The sequence below is a fragment of the Mustela lutreola genome, chromosome 2, assembly GCF_030435805.1.
Source record: "Mustela lutreola isolate mMusLut2 chromosome 2, mMusLut2.pri, whole genome shotgun sequence".
Lineage (NCBI taxonomy): Eukaryota > Metazoa > Chordata > Mammalia > Carnivora > Mustelidae > Mustela > Mustela lutreola.
Genome location: NC_081291.1, coordinates 212,835,234 through 212,857,920, shown reverse-complemented (window position 1 = coordinate 212,857,920; position 22,687 = coordinate 212,835,234).

Genomic DNA, 22,687 nt, shown 5'->3' with positions numbered 1-22,687 from the left:
TCAGCCCCGTAGCAGAATTATACGTGAGGAAGAAAATGGCATTTGGACACTTTATTTGCTGTCCCCTTGGTCTGGGAACAATATTCCCATTTGTTAGCTTCCCCTGATGATGTCTTTGAAATGCCTGACCTCAAGGTCTCATACTGAGAGGAGTGAAAACAAGCAAATCGTGTTTTGAGGGCAGCATCAGAATGGACAGGATCTCTGGACCCCAGGCATTCCCAGGGGACAGTTGAGATGCCAGTGGCTTCCCGAGGGGGTGGTTTTGACATGACCGTGTTGAAGTAAGTGAAGGAGAGGGCTGGACAGAAAGGAGGGTCTAGGGGTTGACTTGGAATACCTGATAGTCACATAACTTGGTAATTTAAAAATCCAAATGGATGCCATTCCTTTAATATATAATATATTTCCTATATAATATAATATTCCTATATAATAGCCTTTTAGCCCTATTATACATTAGTCAGGGTTCTCCAGAGAAACAAAACCAATAGAATATATATATATATATATATATATATAGAGAGAGAGAGAGAGAGAGAGATAAAAGGAGACTTATTATAGGAATTGGCTAATTGGGTTATGGAGTCTAAGGAGTCCCATGATATGCTGTTTGCAAACTGGACAACCAGGAAAGCAGGTGGTGTGATTGAGACTGAGTGCAAAGGCCTCAGAACCTCTGATGTCCGAGGGCAGGAGAAGAAGGATGTCCCAGCTCAATAGAGAGCAAATTTGCCCTTCCTCTGCTTTTTTGTTCTATTCAGGCCCTCAGTGGATTGGATAGTGCCCACCTGCTTTGGAAAGAGCCAAATCTCTGTACATGGCTTTTAAACTTGAAGCAAAGTGAATCGCGTGATGTCCGCAATGGATCTGAGAAATCACTGATCACCCCTTCCCATTGCACCATGTTTTGGATTAAAATCAGGGTGTGTGGAAACTTTGGGCCTGATTTCCTTGAGGCTCCTTTACTGGCCCAGGAAAGCAGTTTTTAAGAAGAAGAACCGAGCAGTACCACACCACTGCCATCAGGACAGCCGTGCCCAAGGTGGTCGTTTTGAAAAGAGACATGTCTCCTCTGATCAGAAAACCTAGACAGTTATTAAAAGGCATGAGTTTATGTCAAGAAATCATTATATATTACGGTATCGTCTATGAGAAAAGAAAAGTGCAAAGCTCATTATACTTTGGGGAAATTGCCATGAAGTTTTCATGGTAATTCATATAGCTTTGGGTAAAAGAAATAGCAGGTTTTATTGTTTAATATTCTTGGTGCCTTATTACTAAAACATACGTCATAGCAATGCTTGTCTGCGTGCTTTAAGCAACGTGTATGTGATGGACCCTTTGTGGTAGTGAATTTAATTGTAGTTGCAGTAGCTGTAATCCAACATCAGAACTCCATGACATATACAGATTTAGAATTTTGCCGAGATAGGGTCTTGATATAGTGGCCTAAGGGGTCTGTGCTGTATATATGACAGAATCTGTGGGGTAAAGTGGGGAGTCAGAAGGCACTAGCGCATGATGCAAATCCTATCTGCAAATTCCATTCCCAAGGTAACTCATTCTTGTATCCTAGCTTTTACAACATATCATCTTTTTTTTCCCCAAGATTTTATTTTATTTATTATTTTTTAAATTTTTTCAATTTATTTATTTTCAGAAAAACAGTATTCATTATTTTTTCACCACACACAGTGCTCCATGTAATCCGTGCCCTCTATAATACCCACCACCTGGTACACCAACCTCCCAACCACCTGCCACTTCAAACCCCTCAGATTGTTTTTCAGAGTCCATAGTCTCTCATGGTTCACCTCCCCTTCCAATTTACCCCAACTCCCTTCTCCTCTCTAACACCCCTTGTCCTCCATGCTATTCTTTATGTTCCACAAATAAGTGAAACCATATGATAATTGACTCTCTCTGCTTGACTTATTATGCTGAGTGAAATAAGTCAAGATTTTATTTTTTTATGAGAGAGAGGTGGGGGAGGAAAAGAGGGAGAGGGGCACTCCACACTGAGTGCAGAGCTGGACGTGAGGCTTAATCTCAGGACGCTGAGATCATGATCTATGCCAAAACCAAGAGTCAAGACACTTAACTGACTGAGACACCCAGGAGACCCAACACAATATCATTTGTGTACTGATAAATTTCTTTTCATTGGGAAAACCAATGCCCAGGAGAAATCTGAGGTGTCACATTATTTCACCATTTGGGAGCCTATGCAAATTCTGGAAGATGTCCATCATGAAGGTAAAGGCCTTACTAGCGTGCACATATATTATTGTACATTTATACACACAGATACATTGTTGCACACTTTTCTCTCTTTCAAAAACATAGTTAAGTACAAGAGGTGCCTTCCTTTTCCTAGGACAGAAAAACAAAAATGTTATGGGAACTTGGAGATCACTTACTTTAATTCAGAAACAGTAAACCAGGTCTCTGAGAAGTCACCTGCCCCCCACCCTTGGCCCCACGCTGTGGGTTTTTACAGAAGTTAGAATCCAGGCCTGCGGGTCCCCCAGCTTTTTTCATTGCCCCATGTTCTCATGTGAATCTATTTCTCCCTAGGGCTCTCTGCTTTATAGCAGCAGCTATGAAAAGCTAAGTGCCCCTCTGCTTATGAGGAGCCCACCCGAGGCTCTCCCACTATTGCAGGAACCAGTGTGGTGAGCAAATGGAACTCAGGACAGAAAAGGAGGCAGTACCTGCTTTCAATATACTTTTTAAAAGATCCAGTGCAGTTGGCCTCACTTTAAAAATCAGTCCTCATTGGTCCATTTATAGATCCTCTCTTAGAAACTTGAAAGGGAACATTTCTGAATCAGTATTTCCTACCAGACTCCACTTGCCACTGTTCATCCTTTCGAGCCATGGCAGACATTACCAGCAGATCACAGTCTCCTTGTCCTTTTCCTGAGTCCAGGGATGACCTCGGACTCCTTCTCAACAGGCAGCCACTGCCAATCAGTCAGAATTGATGCCCAAGATGGAAACCAGATGCCAGTCCTGATAGTGTAGCTTGATCCGATGGAGCCGGTCATAGGTGTTATGTACATACAATGATTTTATTTTCTTTTTTTAAAAGATTTATTTATTTATTTATTTATTTTTTTAAATATTTTATTTATTTATCTGACAGAGATCACAAGTAGGCAGAGAGGCAGGCAGAGAGAGAGAGAGAGGAGGAAGCAGGCTCCCTGCTGAGCAGAGAGCCCGATGTGGGACTCAATCCCGGGACCCTGAGATCATGACCTGAGCCGAAGGCAGCGGCTTAACCCACTGAGCCACCCAGGCGCCCCATAAAAGATTTATTTATTTATTTGAGAGCAAGAGAGGGAACATGGGGGCAGGAGGAGGGGCAGAGGGAGACAGACAGAGAATCTCAAGCAGACTCTGCTGAGCATGGAGCCCAATGTGGGGCTTGTTTTCATGACTCTGAGATCATGAGCCGAAACCAAATGTTGGACACTCAATCGACGGAGTCACCTGAACTCCCCCATAGAATGATTTTATATGTATCAGTAATGATGGGGGTAAGAATAACGACATTTACCGAGTCCTTACTATGGGCCATAACATTGCTAAGCATTTTATTATTATTATCTCATTTCTTTTCACGGCAATCTTATAAATATGTATGAACATTCTCACTTTACAGATAAGGAAACTGAGGCAGGGAGAAGTTAAGTAAATTGCCCCAGATCTAGGACCTGTAAGGAAATGACCCTCTGAGGGTCCCACTCTCACTATGGTGCCTTCTCAGCCTTTAGACACCGACAAAGGGAATGACAGACAAGCTCTTGTCTCAGATCCAGACGTGCCCAGAGCTCTACCAGAACCCTGGTTTCTATCATTTCTGTTTCCATGCCCCTTCTTTACCTGGCCTTCTCTGGACTGCCATCTGTCGTCAAAAGTCCAGATGTCTCCTCGGCATTTGGCCCCAGGAGCTGGGATTTTCATTACCCTGGCCTCTCTTTCATTAGGTTGGTCAGCATCCACGGGTCAGCGCCATGCCAGCCTCACCTCCAGGACCCATGCTAGTAAGAAGTGTGGGTGGCTGGTGCTGACTCCTTTGCCCTCAGATCCTCAGCAATCCTTCTCCTTTTCCCTGGGCTGTGCTCTCATTCCAGGTAAGTTGGAGAAAAACCCCAGCCTTCCAGTTAGCCACTGGGAGCAATCAATGGATCAGCTCACTCTTCAGGAAACTTGTGGACCCCTGTTTTAGATCCAATGTCCAGAAGAGCCCAGAACAACACAAATGGATTACTCATTGCCCATCAGCAGGTCAGAGAGAGGAGTTCATTGGATTGGCTGTAGAGAGAAGGTCCTTAAGAGTTAAAATTGGACAGTACCACATGGTGGCAAAGATATAAAACACCAGGACTTGCCCATACCTGCAGCTGGTAGTGCTACTGGTAAACCACGTTGGCAAGCACTCTGGTGACATCTAAGAGAGTGGAAAATGTGCATCCCCCATGATCCACCAATTCCATTCCTTGGTATTTTTGCTGGAGAAACTTGTTCCTTTGCACAAGAACATGTATGGCAGCATTTCTGTGATAGTGAAAAATTACACAGAATCAACGAATTACGAAGATCATGGAGATAAGGGCTGTGGAAGAGGGACTCTGGTGAGGTTGGATGGGGAAGGGAAAGGAAGGTCATGTGGATGGAGAGCAGGATGAGGGTACGAAGGAGTCTGGGAGCAGAGGACTTGGGAGATGGCTTCTGCCATGCTCTATAGATGAAGGGACATTGACCTCAAGAGAAGCAGACTGCTACTTCATCTGCACATGAAAAACCAACCCAAAGAAGACCATTGTATTTTCACTGAAGCCTCTAAGCAGAAAGCAAGTGTAAGTGAGTCTGGTACATGAAGTTCCTTAAGGAGAGGACATATCTGGTTAATTTCCCAAATAAATTTTGCTTGCTTTGATGAATGTAGAAATATCTGAATTCTTTACATTAATAAGCCAGTTCTAGATTTCTCTTAAACACATCCCCATTCAATAGGCAATTGATTTGGTCAGCTCTGTTGTTGGCCTCTTGTGTACAGTATTTTATTCTTTGAAGAAAGTTGCCAGAAAGCCTTGGCCAAAGCTTTCCAACATTGGAAACTGGGAGATGTGGATTTCAATTCTAATTTCATTAACAGGACTCTAATTTCATTAACAGTTTCACAGAAACACTCCTCCCCTTTGGATTTATTTATCCTATACCCCCTTTGTAAGTCACATGGAACTTAAGAAAGCCATTGTTATGAACTAACAGTTTGTGTCCCCCAAAATTCATATCTTGAAGCCCTACTCCCCATGGGGTGGTATTAGGAGGACTCCTTGTAAGAGTCATGAGGGAGTTTGCTTCCTCTCTTGCTCTCTACCATGTGAAGATACAATGAGAAGTTGACAGTCTGCAACCTGATATTGGACTCCAGCTTCCAGAACTGTGAAATAAATTTCTGTTGTTTACAAGCAACCTTGTCTGTGGTGGTTTGCTATAGCAGCCGAAATGGTCTGAGATAGTCATTCGACTTGACAGTATGCTATTTCTCATTTAGAAAGGAGAAAGGCTTCAGCCTGCATTTCTTATTCTAGAAAACTGGTGATCTTGGTGTGTGAAGATAACCTTTCAGTGCAGAGCACTGAAAACACTGAATAAAAGAAGAAAAATTAACAGATGGGTGATCTGGCAGTAAAGTGAGAGAAATCATTCAAGGTCAGACATGAGTCTACAAGGGCAAGTCAGTGCTGCAGCTGGCAGTTACCCCAGAATGATGTGCAGACTCCTGCTGGACTAGAGTGTAGATATGTGCATGTGTGTGCGTGTGTATGAGAGAGACAGAGAGAGAGAGAGAGAGAGAGAGAGAGAGAGAGGAAGGATATAGGAGATGATCTAGGGCCCACACAATGTTCTAGGGTGAACCAGAAACCACCTGCCCCAACTAAACCTGAGACCTCCCCTAAAGAAAGCCAATACTCCCAAACACAGGCATCCAAAAAAAGAAAAAAGGAAAAGAAAATAAAAAGGAAAAAAGCCTGTATCACAGTGACAAAATGGAGATTCTTAGCCATGTTGGCTTTGACTCTCAATATAGGGGAAAAGAAATATAGAAGTCTCGAGGCTTCCTAACTTTGGGTTTGAAGATAAAATTCATTCTGCATATGACCACACTGTATACATATTTCAGATACAAGAAAAATATGAAATGTGTATTTCATATGTTTAAAGAAATAAGAGAAATAGATAAAAATAAAGAAATAAGAGAAATAAGTTTAACCTTAAAGTAAAAACTATGGGACAAGACACTGCCACAAAGGGCCAGGGAGATGAATACAGTTCTGGGTATGAAAAAATAAATAGTTGGGATTGGGAACTCTAACAGTTGGGTTAAACAGTATGTTAGGCAGCTGAAGATAGATATTGAGAAATCACTGGGAACTCAGCAGAGAGAGAAAAAGGATGAAGGTAAAAAAGATAAACTAAGAAATGTGGAAGGCAGACTGAAGAGGTCTTTCCTAGGTTTCATCAGAAAGAGAATGGTGGACATACAATATTTGAAGAGATAGAGGGTGGCTTAGAATTTCTCCCAAAACGATGAAAGACATGAATTGTCAGATTCAGCAAGTCCAACATATCCCAGACAGGATAAGGAAAATGTACCTTGTACTTGGTAGAGCACCAAGACAAAGAGATGTTAAATGATGTGAGACAGATTACCTACAAAGGAATGGCAGTTAGTGTGGGAGCTCACTTCCTAAAATTAGCAATAGAAGCAAGAGGATATTAAGATAGTATCTTCCAAGTGTTGAAAGAAACCATCATCAACCTAGAGAGCTGGCCTGATGTAGTTTACTAGGCAGGCATTTATTAGTAACATTAAAGAATATAATTCAGGAAGAAAAGAAATAGACCCATGGGGAAAGACTGAAATGTATTAAGGAGTGGGGAAAACAAAAACATAAACATTTGGATAAGCCTAAGCAAACAATGACTATATAAAACAAAAATACCAACAAAAATCATAGTCTGATTTCTTCTTCAAAGTGTGTTGGCTTTTTTGTTCCTCTGTATTTCCATATAAATTTTAGAAGGCCTTGTTAATTTCTAAGGAAAAAAAATCTAAATCTGCTCTGATTTTTACTGGATCAATTTGGAGGTAATTGACGTCTTTACAATGTTGTATCTTTCCACCCAGGGACATGATCTACCCCCTTTACTTATTAATAATTAGTAATTAGTAACATAATGTGAACAATGTTTTATAGAAAATGATCTTTACATTTATTCCCACAATTTTAATTTTGTGATGTTATTGTAAATGCTGTTTTAAATTTTTCATTTTCTTTTAATTTTTGGTGTGATTTTTTAAAATTTAAATTCAATTAACCTTCACATAGTACATCATTAGTTTCTGATGTAGTGTTCAGTGATTCATTAGTTGCATATAACACCCAGTGCTCAACAGATCATGTGCCCTCCTTAATTTCATTTTCTAATTGTTCATTCTTTTTGCTTAGATTACATTTGATTTTTCTAAAGTGACTTTTATCCAATGACCTTGCCAAAATTACTTCACAGTCTGCAAACTCCTTCTACGTTTCCTATCTATGCAATCATGTTATGATCATGCTGTGTAGGAATAATGACAGTTTCATTTCTTCCTTTCCAATTCCTACATTTTTTTCTGGCCTCTTTGCAACAGCCAAGACATCCAATACAATATAAACAGACGTGGTAAAAGTAGGTATTCGTGCTTTATTCCTTATCTCAAGTGAAAAGCTTTCAGTAATTCACCATCAATATCACATACGATGTAGAGATTTTAAAAATACCCTTAGCAGATTGTGAAAATTGTATTTCTATTTGCTAAAATTTTGATCATGAATGGATGTAAAATTTATCAGATGCTTTTCTGCATCTAAGTTTGTCATATAATTTATTTTATTTATTCTGTTAATATGGTGAATTCATTAACTGATTTTTAAATTTTAAGCTAGTGTTGTCTATCTGAAATAACTCCAACTTGGTTGTGAAGAATTATTCTTTTTATTTATCACTGGAGCTGACTTGCTAATGTTTCAGTTAGGATTTTTCATCTGTTTTCATAAGAGAGGTTTTCCTGTAATTGTCATTTCTTTTAATGTCCTTATTAAGTTTCTATCTACATTATTTTCATTTTATAAAGTGGTTTTCTATGCATTTTCCTCTTTTTCTACTCCCTGAGAGAGTTTTGTGTAAGATTTGCACTATTTCTTTTTTCAAATTTGTCACTATTTTCAAAAAGTTGAGTTTTTGTTGATTTTCAGTTGTTAAACAGTTGTTTTCAGTGTTATAAATCTTTGCTCTTATCTTTATTATTTCCTTTCTTTAGGTTTATCTTACTGTTCATTTTCTAACTTCTTAAGATAGATAGTTATATAATGATGATGAATCATTTATCATAGTTAAAATAGTTATAATCAAAATAATGATTTTTCAGACTTTTTTTTTCTAGTATATGGATTCTTAAGGATATAAATCTCCCTTTGAGCACAGCCTTAGCTTCAACTCACAAATGTGGATATTGTGTTACATTATCATCCGTTTCAAAATGGATTTTTAGAAATAAGCTTCTTTGCTTAAAAACATTTAAAGATTTCTTATTTTCAGCTATTTGTTTCCAGCTTAATTCTACTGTGTTCAGTTATTTTACTCTGACTGATTTTAGACTTCTTACATTTATGGAAATTTGTTTTATGCCCGATATGGTCTATTTTAACAAATTATTTATGTAGCTCTTGAATAGAATGTATATTCTATGTCATCGACTCTCATGTTCTGTATATCAGTTAAGTGAAGTTGTTTCATCATGTTGCTCAAAGTTTGTACTGACTTTTTCTGCTTGTCCTATTGGTTCCTGACAGTACTGTGACTTTGTCTTCATTTCTTTTTTTTTTTTTTTTAAGATTTTATTTATTTATTTGACACAGAGAGAGAGACACTGCGAGAGAGGGAACACAAGCAGGAGGAGTGGGAGAGGGAGAAGCAGGCTCCCAGCTGAGCAGGGAGCCTGATGCAGGGTTTGACCCCAGGACTCTGGATCATGACCTGAGCTGAAGGCAGATACGTAATGACGGAACCTCCCAGGATCCCCATTGTCGTCATTTCTGTTCACCATTTCAAATTTTGCTTTGTGCATTTTGAAGCTATGTTATTAAATGCCAGAAAATTTAGTTTTGTCTTTATAGAAGCTTGACATTTTACTCTTGAGAAATATTCCACTTTATCTCTGGTAATGCTTCTTTCTTGAAAACCTACCTTGTTTGATAGCTACATCAGCATTCTTTAGGTTAGTGTTTGCAGATTATATCATTTTCAACCTTTTGCTTTCAACTTTCTTGTATTTAAGCTATATTTTAAGCAGCGTATATATATTTTTAAAATCCAGTAGGACAATCTTTGCTGTTTTTAAATAACATCTTTATTGAGATATACCTCACATACCATAGAATTCACCATTTTAAAATGTAAAATCCAGTGGTTGCTAGTATATCCACAGAGTTTCGCAACCATCACATTGATCTAATTTTAGATCATTTTCCTTACTCACCAAAGAAATCCCACATTTCATTACCCCCACCTTCCACCCCTGGCAAGCACTGGTCTACTTTCTGTCTCGATGTATTCGCCTCTCTTGGACATATCATATAAAGGGAATCATACAGTCTGTGGTATTTTGCGACTGGCTTCTTTCACTTAACATAATGTATTTGAGGTTCATCATCTGTAGTTCATTCTTTTTTTTGCCAAAGCACATTCCACAGTATGGGTACGCTACATTTTGTTTATTCATTTATCCATTGATGAACATTTGGGTTGTTTCTACTTTTTGGCTATTATGAAAAATGTTGCTAGGAACATTCGAGTACAACTTTTTTATGAACATATGTTTTCGTTTCTTTTGGATATATATGTATGGGTGGAACTACTGGGTCATATGGTAACTCTATGTTTAACATTTTGAGGAACTGCCAAACAGTGTTCCAAAATTACTGCACCATTGTACAATCTCACCAGCAAGGCAGAAGAGCTCCAGATTCTTCACATCCTTGCCCACACTTGTTATGGTCTATCTTGATTCTGGCTATCTTGGTGGGTGTGAAGTTGTCTCCCATGTTTTCAATTTATATTTCCCTAGTGACTCGTGATATTGAGCATTTTTTCATGTGTGAATTTCATGTGTTATTGATGTCTCTTCTTTGCAGAAATATCTATTCAGTCTTTCTCTCATTTTTAAATTAGGATATTTCTCTTCTTATAGCTGTAAGCGTTCTTTATAAATTCTGAACATAAGTCCCTAAACAAGTATATGAATTGCAAATATTTTCTCCCATCCTATGAATTGTCTTTTCTCTTTCTTGATGGTATCCTTTGAAGCACAAATATTTTAAATTTTGATGAAGTTCAATTTATCTTTTTTCTTTTGTTAATTGTGCATATGGTATCAATATGTAAGATACTATTCTTTAACTCAAAAATCATCAAGATTTAGCCCTATGTTTTCTTCTAAGAGTTTTATACTTTTAGATCCTACGTACAGGACTACAATCCATTTTGAGTTGATAACCTAAAATAATGAGGTAAAGTCCAACTTTATTTTCATGCAGATATTAGGTTGTCCCAGCAGCATTTGTTGAACTTCCCCATTGAATTGTCTTGGACCCTTGTTGAAAATAAATTAATCATGAAAGTACAAGTTTATTTCTGGACTATGGATTCTATTCTACTGATCTGTTTGTCTATCCTAATGCCAGTACACACTATGTTAGGTTTTGAGGTTGAGAAGTGTGAGTTCTTCAACTTCTTTTTCTTTTTCAGACTTGTTTTGGTTATTCTGGCTCCCTTGCATTTCCATATGAATTTTTAAGGTTATCTTGTCAGTTTCTGTAAAAATAAAATGCAACTGGGACTTTGATAGGATTACATTGAATCTGAGGATCACTTTGGAGGAATATAACTCTCCTAATTGTAGGGTCTTCTGATCTATGAACATGGAATGTCTTTGCATATTTGTAGGTCTTTTTAAATTTCTTTCAATAATGTTTTATAGATTTCATGGCACAAATCTTATACTTGCTTTATTAAATTTGTTTCTAAGTAGTTCATTTTTTGATGTTATCATAAATTATATTGTTTTCTTAATGTCATTCTTAGATTATTTATTGTTAGTGCATAGGAATATAATTGAATTTTGTATATTGATCTGGTATCCTCAAAACTTGCTGAACTCATTTATCAGTTTGAATGGGGTTTTTTGTGGATTCCTTTATATTTTTTTCAATACACAAGTTTGTGTCATCTGCCAATAGAGATAAATTATTTTTTCCTTTTATTTTGGCTACATTTTATTTTGTTTCCATGCCTACTTGCCCTGGCCAAAACCTCCAGTATATTGTTGAGTAGAAGTAGCAGAAATGAACAGAAATGAACATCTTTTCTTGTTCCTGATCTTACAGGGAAGCATTCAGTTATATGAGTATTTCTAGATATGCTTTATCAGACTGAAGAAGTTTCTTCCTATTCTTAGTGTATTAAGTGTTTTATCATGAAAGAGTGTTAGAGCTTGTTAAATCTTTTTCTGCAACTACTGAGATGATCATATTTTATAAATATTGTGTATTACATATTACATATTACATATTTTATAAATATTGTGTATTACAATGATGTATTTTTGGATGCTAAATCAACTCTGCATTCCTAGGATAAGACCCACTTGGTCATGGTGTATTATCCTTTTATATAATACTAGATTTAGTTTCATAAAATTTTATTGAAGATATTTACATCAATATTCCTTCTGGGACTCATATTATGCAAACATTAGTATGCTTAATGTTATCCTATGGGTATCCAAAGCTCTGCTAATTTTCATTTATTCTTTTTTGTTTTTTGTCATTTCCATGGACATATCTTTATCTTTGCTAGTTCTTTCTTCTGCCTGTTCAAATCTGCTGTTGAATCCCTCTAATGAATTTCTCTTTCAGTTATTCTACTTTTCTACAGATTTTCTGTTTGGTTGTTTTTAAATAATTTCCATTTATTTAAATTCCCTATTTGGCAGGACATCAATTTCATACTTTCAATTAATTCTTTAGATATAATTTACTTTAGTTCTTAGAACATATTTATAATAGCCAATTTAAAGTCTTTGTATAGTAAGATCAAAATCTGGACTTATTCAGGAATAGTTTCTACTGACTGCTTCCTTTCCTGGATATGGGACATAGTTAATTATTTCTTTGAATGTCTTATCATTTTTTGTTTAATAGTGGACATTTCAAATAATATAATGTGGCAACTCTGGAAATCAGATTTTCCTCCTCCCCTCATGGTTTGTTGTTGTTCCTGTTTGTCTTTTCAGAGACTTTTCTGGGCTTATTCTGTAAATATTTATTCTTTGTTGTGTGTGCCACTGAACCTACTACTTGGTTAGCTTAATGCTCATCTAATTATCAGACAAAGATTTCTTTAAATGCCAGTAAGTATCCTACACATTGCCAAGGAACTTTGCATCTGTTTGGGGGTATACCTTCTATGTTCCAGTAATTTACAATTCTGTTCTTGTCTTCCATTTCCTTCTCATACCGAGCCTCAAGGTCAGAGGTAAGAGATTAAGGCTTTCTCAGATAGTTCCTGGGCGTGCATATGCCTTGCCCATGGGCATAACCTTTTAGATTCAAGGAATATGTTAGAGTTTTTTTTAAAACCTCCTTATGGACATCTTACTTCCCACATTTTCCTTTTGTGTTTTGTTCAGTCCCTTGTTTGACTCTACTACTCTTGTCAACTGAGGCAGCTGTGATGTTAATTAATTATCACCAACTACCTTTGACAAATAATCACCGAGTAAGCTATGAGTTGGGTCAATGAAGAGAAGGCTTATGAATTGGGCTTTTCGGGGGAGCTGCCAGGAAGGTCAGGTCATGACAATTCTCTGGGAATGGTTTTTTGAGGGAGCTTCCAACCTGTTATGCCCCTTCTAGTGGCTGCTAAGTGGCTGTTTTTCACAGTTACTGTGGCTGTGAAACTGCTGGTTTACAAGGCTACTGCGTAGCTCTGGAGAGGGTGGAGATGGGAATAGGGTATGCTAAAATGTCTTAACACTCACTGTCCTCACCAATACTCAGCTGTTTTTCTTGAATAAGTGTTCCTCATATTAGTGCAAGCCTTTGGTTAACTTCCAGAGTTCTGAAAAAGTTCATTTTGACAGTTGTTGCTATGTTCTTTTTGTTTTTATGGAGGAATAGAATTTTGGAAGTCTTTATTCAGCCAACCTAGAAGTGCCTCCTCTTTAATTTTTGGATGAGTATTTAAATTGTTTGCATTGAATGAGTTACTATTATATTTGGTCTTATATCCACTATCCTACTTTTTATATTCTATTTATTGCATCTATCTTATTTTCTTTTCCCCTTCATTTTATAGCTTTAGAGTGATTAAGTATGCTTTACTATTTTCTATTTGCTTATTTTATATATATATATATATACACACACACACACATATATTTTATATATATATATATATATATAAAACAAGCGTATATATGTGTATATATATATGTATATATATATGTATATATATATGTATATATGTATATATATATGTATATATATATGTATATATATGTATATATATATATATTCTTATATGTATATGTATATGTATACATATATGTATACATATATATGTATATATATATTCTTTTTTAGGTCACCTTAAATATTACAACTGCCATTTCAAAGACTTTTATTAATTGGTAACTTTATCACTTCACAGATAATGCTAGGGTCTTAAGACTCTTTCACTCAATTTCCCTCTCTCTTACCTTTTGTATTTCTACCTATGCATTTTTATTTAGATATACAGAAATCCACACAACACATTATTTTTTTGTTCAATCAATATACATTGAGTTTTACCCATATATTTACCCTTTCATTGCCCTTCTTTCATATGTACATTTTTTTTAGATTTTTTAAAAATTTATTTATTTAACAGACAGAGATCACAAGTAGGCAGAGAGGCAGGTGGGGAGAGAGATGGAGGAAGCAGGAAGCAGGAAGCAGGCTCCCTGCTGAGCAGAGAGCCAAATGTGTGGCTCCATCCCAGGACCCTGGGATCATGACCTGAGCTGAAGGCAGAGGCTTTAACCCACTGAGCCACCCGGGTGCCCCCATATGTACATATTTTTAAATTGGAGCATAGTTGACATACAATGTAATATGAATTTCATTCTTCATACATTCCTAGTTGCCTAAAGAAGTCCCTTTAGTATTAGTATTTCCTTACCACAGATCTGTGGTCAACAATACTATAAAAATTTTTTTAAATTTAAAGAAAATACTATATTTCTTTCTCACTTCTTATGAGAAAGTTTTCCTGGGTGTAGATTTCTATGTTGGCATTTATGTTCTTTTAGCTCTTTATAAATGATGTCTGTCTTAGTCTGCTCAGGATGGTATAATAGAACACTGTAAAAAGGGTGGCTTAAAAAACAGATGTTTACTTCTCATAGTTCTGAGGTTGCAGAGCCCAAGATCAAGGTGTTGGCCAATTCAGTTTCTGTTAAGGACTCTATTCCTGACTTGAAGATTACTGTCTTCCTGCTGTGTTCTCATCTCTCTCATGTCTGTTATAAGGGCACTCACCCATTCATGAGGACTCCACCCTCATGACCCAAACACCTTCTAAAGGCCTCACCTCTTAATATCATGACATTGTGTGTTAGAGCCTCAATATATGAAAGAGGAAAAGAGACACAGACATTCAGTCCATAGTAATATCATTGTCTTTTGTCTCCTTTATTGTTGAGATGCCAGTCTTATGGTTGTCTTGGAAAGTAATACACATTTCCTTAGGCCATTTTAACAACTTTCTTCCTTGTCTTTGGTTTTCAGCAGTTGAATATGATATGCCACAGGGTGATTTGTTCTGCTTAGAGTCTGTATTCCTTGAATCTGTAGTTGGATAACTTTCATTCATTTTGAAAAATTGTTGGTTCCATGAACATTAGCTCTTTCACTATATGTTCTGTGTTTTGTGCTTTTTTTTGTATTTTGTTTTTGTTTCGTTTTATATTTTTCATTCATTTTGCTCTCTGTGCAAAGTCAGGATATTTTCTACTGACCTTGCTTTCAGCCCCCAAATCCTCAACTTCAGCTGTATCTAATCTATTGTTAATTCTTATGCCATGTTTTTAATTTCAGTTGTCATAATTTTTAGTTTTCTCATTTTTATTGTCTTTTAAATGTAGATTCCAGTTCTATTCTGGCAAAAATGTCCATCTTGTAATCTAGTTTTTAAAATATATCAATCACAATTACTTCAAAGTCTATGACAGATAATTTTAATATATGGGTACCCATATAGATAGGTCTACTATCTAGTTGTTCTTCTGCTCCTGCTTCTTGGTATGCCTGATAATTTTAGAATGAGTGCTGAATGTTGTGTGTGATAAGTTGTAGGGCTCTGGATGATATTATCTACCTCCAGAGAGGGTTCACCCTATACCCTGGCAGAAGAATTAAGGGAATTCAAAGCAATCTAATCAGGGACTGAGAAAACTCAGGACTGCCTCATGGGTTTTGTTAGGCTCAGTCTGAGAACTGAGAAGCATCTTGGGGCTCCTTCTTGGTGAATCCTCAGGTTGGATTTTAATTTCTCAGCACTGTGAAACCACTGAAAACTTTGCTTTGATTTTCCGCTCTTTCTACTTGACTTCTTAGCGTCGCGCCTGCTAAGAAGAAAATGCCTCAATAGAAAAGCTGATGTTAAGGGTCAGGCTCGCCTCCTGTGCTTTTCTTCTCTTCTGATTCTTGACCTCTCAAGACCTGGCTGCTTTGGCATCCATAGACTCCAATTTTTGTCTTTCTCTTCATGTGAGATTTGTAAAACTTGGTTGGCTTTTCAGCCCCACACAAAGGTTGGCAAATGCCCTGAGGGGCAAAACTTCATGCAAAAAGTTGGGGTTCTTCAATATAGTTTCCTGCTCTCTGGGATATGTTGTGTCAAGTCCTGGCTTCCTTGAAAGCCCTTTCATGCCCTCAAACAGGTATTGGATTTTTTTTTTCTATTAATCCAGCTCCTCTTCATGTGTGTGTGTTTAATGGGAGCTCTGGCCTGCTAAGAAGTTACTCCATAGCTAGAATTTAAAGTCTGCAGTTATTTATTTACTTGCTTATTAAAATAAATTAAAATTTTTTCAGTGTTCCAAGATTCATTGTTTATGCACCACACCCAGTGCTCCATGTAATATGGCCCTCTTTAATACCTACCACCAGGCTCACCCAATCCACCAGTGACTTTTTTTTTTTTTTAGAGCAGTCAGTTTCACAACAAAATTGAGCAGAAAATAGAGTTCCCATATACCCCTTATGCACAGCCTCCTATACTATGGACATCCCATAACAGAGTGACACATTTGTTACAAATTGATGAGTCTACCTGAACACATCCTCATAACTCAGAGTTCACAGTTTAATCAGTGTTCACACTGGTGTTGTACATTCCATGGATTTTGACAAATTGCATTTTTTTTAAAAAAATTAGCTTTATCTGGAAGAAATTTTAGATTGACATACAATTTGCAACAATAACATGGTGAGTTCTCATCTACCCTTCACCCAGCCTCCTAATGTTAATATCTTATATTGCCATGGTATATTTTTTAAAACTAAAAACTAAAAAAGAGAAATGGTATTCTATTATTAAGTAAATTCCAGACTTTATTTGGATTGTACCAATTTTTCCATTAATGTCCTTTTTCATTGTTTGTTTCAGGATCCAGCCCAGGATTCCACAAAGTATTTGATTGTCATGTCTCCTTTGTTCCCCTGATCTGTGACAGTTCCTCAGTCTGTGTTTTTCATGGCATTGAGTTTTGAATATTACTGGCCACTTATATGGTGGAATGTCCCTCAGTTGGAGTTTAGCTGCTATTTGTCATATGGTTATATATTAATATTATTATTTTTTGGAAGACAGATGCCTTTCTAATCATATATCAGAGCGTACATGCTATCAACCTGTCTCACTATTGGTGGTGCTAACCTTGATCACATAGCCAAGATACTTGAATGGTTTCCACTGCAGATTAACCTCCCACTCTCAATATTCTGTTCTTTGGAAGCAAGTCATTAAGTCCAACTCGCGTTCAAGTAGAGGGAGTGGAATTGAGCTTCATCTCTTAGAGAGGAGTATCTATACGACCTTTTGGAATGCTTCTTTAAGGAAGATTTGTCTCTTCTCACTTATTTACGTATGGATTCAATCATATATTTATATCAGTATAGACTCATACATAATTATTTTATGCTTCGGGTTATAATTCAGTTTTATGTGATTTATTTTGTTATTTGTTATTTATTTATTTATTTATTGGTTGCTCAAATTATTCCAACTTTGGCCATCGAGGGCTCCTTCAGTTTGGCTCCTGTGTCTTTTTGACGTGCCTCCATCCTTTTTTTTTTTTTTTTTTTTTTAACACAGCCTTACATTCTTGATACTACAAGATGCTCCAATCTCATCTTGTATTTTTTTCTGTTTCAGCCCTAGAATTGGCCATTTCTGGTTTCTTTTATTAGATAATGAATATCTAGTTATCTGGCCTGCTCATTATTACTGAGCTTATGTCATGCATGTAAGACAGTGAGTCTCTTGCCGGAGTCTGCATTCTCTGACTTTTGGTTGACTTTTTTTGTTGTTGTTATTTGCATAATTAAAGTTCACTCTTTGTGAGCCACAGTCCTGTGGGATTTGACAAATGTGTAGAATCATGTATATACCATCCTAATACCATACAGAATACTGATATTACAAAAAAATTGCCTAGTGCCTCCCTTTTGTAGCCAGCCACTTTGCTCCGCATCCACAGCAACCATTGATCTGTCTTCAGCATTTGGTTTTAATCCTGCCTCTCTGCCTTGTTTGCAGAGCTTGGAGTGGGGAGGAAGAATTGAGCGGGGGTTTTAATGTCAGCTTTGCAGGAGTGAGCATGCAATAATGCCTGTTAACTGGATTGCAAGTTATTTGTCTTGCTTGTCATTATTTCTGTAGAAGAGCACTTTGTATGAAGTAGGTGCTCCTGGAAAAAAAAAAATTTAATGCATCAAGTGCCAGCATGACCCAATGTAAGTGTATGGTTAATCTGTGACAATTGAAAACTTGTTTCTTGAAAGGTTTGAGAATTCCTAAGTATTCTAACACGAGTAATTGAATGTTGCTGCAGTTGCAGTGTTAATACTGGCTCTACAATTCTCCCCATCATCCAACCCAAGCCTGACAACAACTGATTAAAATCTATGCAGAACACTTGACACTTTTACCTTGTTAGCCTTAAAAACCTTTAAATCAACCCTTCCACATAGGCTATATTATCTCCATTCCAAAAGACTGCCTCTTTCGGACCTCTAGGTTTTAATTCAGAATTAAAAAAAAAAAAATCTAGAAATGCATTGCCACTTAACCATGTGCCCAACACTGCCACCCCCTCCAAAAAAAAAAAAAAAGAGAGAAGCAATAGATAGGACTTCGCTCAGCCACCAGCCATGCAAAATAGCAGCAGGTAACAATCCAGGGAGAAAAGATCAATCTTTAACAAGCCACATTCAACCTGTGACCTGCAGAAAGAGACCTCTACTTCTCTTGGCAAAGGACACAGAGAAGCACTTTTTGGATGCTGATATAGGAAGGAAATGCAAGTTCAACACCTTGGCCTGGGTTGAACTGCCAACTTGAAGCCAGCAAATTCCTTTCAGAACCCGGCACGAGAGAGTAAGTGTCCTGGTGCTGTGAGCATTCCTCCTTCTCTCATTGTTTCTTAAAGTGATGGAGAAGAGCCAGAGGGGTAATGGAAGATGCCACATTAGAGATACAGAAGGATTCACCAGGAGAATTGGGCAATTTGCTTGTAAATGAATCTGTAGCCTCGGGGCTATGTGTACCCAGAAAAAAAAAAAATGAAGTGGAAATTTGGCAAACATGATCATTAATGATCTAATTTGGCTGTTTACCCCAATCATGTTAATTGGTTAACTGCCAGGTTTTCACTCTACTTTGAATTGCTCAGGGACACCAAAAGGGAAGGGGGATTAAATCATGCCTCTGAGGCTCTTACACATAGCAGATGAAAATGTCTTTTTGGAATAGATATTTGGCCTTTAAGGTACTTCATGATGAGACCCTTCTTGCATTTTCTTAACAAACCGACAGAAGAGGCTCAGCTGGATTTCCGGCCCATTAATAGCTTAGATGCTGAGAATAGGGCCAATTCTTCACTCCCAGGTTCCAGACATTACTCAGTCGTGGAGCCAACAAGACGCATTTATAGCAAGATTGAAAACTCCTGGAGAGGTTGGCCATGTGCCCCTGGCCTTAGAGACTGTAGAGGCAGCCTTCAGTTCATTTTCAGGAGTTTTATGTCCTGTAGAAGATTATATAGCCTTCCATATTCGTTCGCTCGTTCGTGCCTTCCTCCATAATTGAATACTGGTAATGTGCCAGGCACTGTCCTAGGTATGACAGATGCAGAGGTGAAGGAGACAGGTTTCCTACCCTGAGGGGTTCAACATCCGGTTAGACAGTGGGAGCTGTAAATGAATACTGTTACAAGGGTATGACCCATGCAGCAGTAGAAATATGGACTATGAACACTGGGCACATGGAGTGGGTAGGATAGAATCTGCTTGGATGGGTTGGAGGAGGTTTGTTTTGTAGAGTTCGGAGTTGAAATTGATAGAGGCAGCGTAAATAAGATCCCTGTCTACTGTGGAGGGGTGAGGTTGGCGAGGAAATGTGTTTAAAGCATGATAATAGTACATGTAGGCACATGAAATGGTGTGTTCTTTAGGGGAGCTGACAGGTGCCCGCTGTGCCCAGAGCTTGGGTTGTAGGCAAAAAAGTAGGGAGTCTCAGTGGCAGTGCTAGAGGGAGCCTTTGGAGAGTTTTGTGGGTTTTTTTAAAGATTTTATTTATTTATTTATTTAATAGAGATCACAAGTAGGCAAAGAGGCAGGCAGAGAGGCGGGGGCGGGGGGGGGGGAAGTGGGAGGGAAGCAGGCTCCCTGCTGAGCAGACAGCCCGATGCAGGGCTCGATCCCAGGACCCTGAGATCATGACTCGAGCCGGAAGCAGAGGCTTAACCCACTGAGCTACACAGGCTCCCCGCTTTGGAGAGTTTTAAAGGAGGAAAATCTTTGGGTCATCTTTGAAAGGTCATTGTGAGGGTGGCAGGATGAGCAGGAATTCTGAAGGCAGCCAGTGATGGTTCAAATCCAGGGCTACTTTTTTATTGTGTAGCCTTGGAGAAGTTCTCAGGTATCACTAAGCTTTAAGAAAATAAGATAATAACACATTCCTCCAAATATTGTTGGGCAAATTGGAAACAACATATAAAGTAACTAGAAAAGTAGCTGAAAATTGTTGTTATAATTATTGTGAAGCTAATATGATGTATTGGAAAGTGGAAGAGTTTCTCCATCAGAGTCCTGGATTCTGATCCTAGTTTTGCTTCTGACTAGTTGGGTATTTCTTGGCACATTTCTTAACCTTTCTGAGCCCATTTTCTAACTGGTAGACATTCATTTATTCACTAAACATTTATTAAAGAACCTCTGTGTGTAGTTTCGTGCTAGCAATGAAGTGACCTCAGTGAACAACTAGGCCCAGTCTCCCCTAAAACACATAACTCCAGTTTAATATGAGAAAAAACATCAGAAAATTTCCAGTAGTGGGGTAGCCTGCAAAATGCCTCATTAATGCTCCTCAAAACCATCATTGTCTTTAAAAGAAGGGAAACTCTGAGAAACGGTCACAGCCAAGAGGAACCTAAGGCGACAAGACAATAAAATGTAATATGATGTCCTGGATATGATTCTTGAACAGAGAAAAGACATCCACTACAAATCAAGGAAATCTAAATAAAGAAGTGACTTTAATAATAATAATAAAAATAATAACAATAGTTTGTTAACAATGTATCAATATCAATTCATTAAGTGTAAGAAGTGTACCATACTAATAACGTATAATGTCAACGATAGAGGAAATGTGTCTGGGGGAGCCGGGGGGGGGGTATGGAAAATTCTACTGTCTTCTCAAATTTTCTGTAAATCTAAAAATGGTCTAAAAAGCAAAATTTATTTTAAAAAAGAGGCATGTTCCCTGACCTTACAGAATCTATACTCTACGAAATGGGAATAAGAAAAATGGACACATAGAGAGGTTTTCAGGTCTAATTACAAACTTGTAAAGTGATTTTATACAACAAGGTTAGTTCATGAGAATTGATGAATAGAAGTTTATTTTTATTTTCTTCATAAATATTTCAAGTCTCGCATCTATACATTCATCTACATATCCTTTATCTATTGATCATTTACCATTAGCCTGTGTGTTGTTTTCATGGGTGGTAGTATATTTGCAAATGTTCTTGTTCAGATATTCTTCTAGGCCCGTGGAAGAATTGCATTTCCCTGCCATAGAGTGGACTCCAGTCCCTGACCTTCTGACCAAATCATTAGCTGCTACCCATAAATTGGTATAGACACACATCTCTGGTCATTTCTCCTCCCAGGCAAAATGAGCAACCTATTATTGCTGCATAATTTAAAAATAATAGGCACATGGTTTGAATTCCTACCAGCTAGGAGAACCATTCACCACTGTTTTCTGGTGGCAGAATAGTGATACAGCTGTCATTTGTACCAACATATCATGGCAGAAACCTCTATAAACTAAATCTGAGCTTTTTTTCTTCCTCAGTCACTACATATGACTACAGAAAGGCCTTCAGGGAGTAATGGCCATTTTTCAAATGGCTCCTGGGGCTCTGTTCATTCTTCAATCTTTCTTTCCTCTGTTCCCGCCCCCCCCCCCCCCCCCGTTGAACAGATCTGCAGATTGGATCAATTGTTGTATAGATCTATGTTCAAGTTCATTTGCTTTTTATCCCTTCCATTCTACTCTCAAGCACATTCAGTGAACTTTCAATTTCAGATATCGTGTTTTCTAGTTCTAGACTATTTGGCTCTTAAAAAAAATAATTTCTAGTTCTTTGTTTTCTTTTAAATCAATGAGTGTAGTTCAAAAGCTGCTCTAAAATCCAAGTCTGCTAATTTCAACATTTGTTTGGTCTCTTTAGGTTCTTTTTTCTCTTAAAAATGAGTGATATTTCCTTGATTCTTCATATGTTAAGTAGTTTTTTTAAATTATATCCTGGATATTCTAAAGTTTATGTTGTGGAATTCTGGATTCTGTTATATTCTTTCACAGAGAGTTGATTCACCTTTGATTTCTTTGTTTTAGCATCTAATTAATGTGGTTGAACTCAAACTACAAATTCACCTTCAGCACTCCCAGGCCATGTTGTCATTCCTAGTATAACTTTTTAAATTATGCAGCACTAATAGGTTTAAGTGTGCATCTCTGCTCTACTGAACTATAAGTGTGTCAAAGACAGTAACCTGGTCTTATTCATCTTTGTGTCCCTTTACATATAGCTTAATGTTGCAGACAATGGACCCACCAAGATGCTGAATATACAAATAAGCTAATGAACCGTGTAATTCAGGAAGCATCCACCAAATATTACTAAGAAGACAATCAAGAATTGGGCCTCGGGTACAATTATTCT